The sequence below is a fragment of the Antechinus flavipes genome, chromosome 1 (assembly GCF_016432865.1).
Source record: "Antechinus flavipes isolate AdamAnt ecotype Samford, QLD, Australia chromosome 1, AdamAnt_v2, whole genome shotgun sequence".
Taxonomy (NCBI): domain Eukaryota; kingdom Metazoa; phylum Chordata; class Mammalia; order Dasyuromorphia; family Dasyuridae; genus Antechinus; species Antechinus flavipes.
The window spans coordinates 388,005,298-388,006,555 of NC_067398.1; the positions used below are offsets into that span (position 1 = coordinate 388,005,298).

General features: G+C 34.1%; 1 non-coding gene across 1 annotated transcript; it reads left to right on the forward strand.

Annotated features, from left to right (window-relative positions):
* The first annotated feature begins 574 nt into the window (after positions 1 to 574).
* LOC127546024 (U6 spliceosomal RNA) lies at positions 575 to 677 on the forward strand. The gene has a single exon (XR_007949895.1). It is a non-coding gene; the product is annotated as a U6 spliceosomal RNA (small nuclear RNA).
* The last annotated feature ends 581 nt before the right edge of the window (positions 678 to 1,258 follow it).

A 1,258-nucleotide genomic window follows, 5' to 3' on the forward strand; every position in this document is an offset into this window, starting at 1 on the left:
TGTAATAGAGACACCTGAAGCGAGAAGGATAGCTGTGTTTAGTAGTGGTACTTCTAAGGAGTTAAGTGGATGAATCCCTACAGGAGGTCAGCAGCCTCCTAATTCTAGGGCTGGAGAAATACTTGAGTGGTAAAAAGCTCAGAAGAAGCTCAAATTCAAATGAAGGGATTTACTATAATGAACCAAATACTGTGCTAAGCTCTGGAGAAATAAAGACAAACAGTAGTCCTTACACTTAAGAAGCTGACAGTCTATGTTGTGAAGAGGGAGAACACCTGCAAAAAACAATCCATGGACAAGATATATGGAACTTCAATAGGGAATATTTTCACAGGATAGATGCTAAAGAAGGAGGGCATAGAAAGTCACCTGCAAAAGATAAGATTTAAGATGAACTTGAAGGAATTCAGAGAACCTAGGAAGCCAAGGTGAGAAAGAAAAGCAGAATGGATTAATAAAGGTAATAATTAGGAACGGAATATCCTGTTTGAGGAATTACATGCATGCTCCTTACAGCCCCATCTGGTCTTTCTACTATCAATAAATCTGTACCTTACAAATACTCCCTTAAAAAATACTTCAGCAATACATATGCTAACATTGGAATGATAGAGAGAAAATAAGCATTGCCCCTGCACAAGGATGACACACAAATTCCTGAGGAAAAAAAAAAGAATACAATAAACGAATAACTGGGAAAATCAACAACAATAAAATAGGATCAAAATGATGTTGATTAGTTTTATTTTATACTCTTCAATACTTCCTCACCTCCTTTTGTAAACATTTTATCTGAGTTGTCAGCAAGTGCCAGTTCCTGACTCCTAGACTTTCAAAGAAAGGCCCAAGACATTATAACCCATTTCCTACAATTATCTTCCCACAAGCCTCATTAAATATAATTCAGTTGCTCAACTCTGGTCCTTAAGTAACCTATAAAGCAAAAGTTGGTGGTAATTAACAAAACTATCATGTCACAGCTAATCTTAGTTATATCTCTCTGTAATTGCTTTAAATAAAATTTTTCATATGAATGATTACTAGAACTGCCATAGACTCATAGAAGCAGAATTTTATCATCAGAATAGAATTATGTTAATAATTATCTATGTCCAAGGATCACTGTGTTAAATATTTAGAGATTAAGAAAAATTACAAATCATCTTATAGAAAACTAATTTGATAGATAAAGAAACTGAGGCTTTGAGTTGTTATGTGATTTCCTCAAATTTATATAGAAATACCCACAGATTCAAAA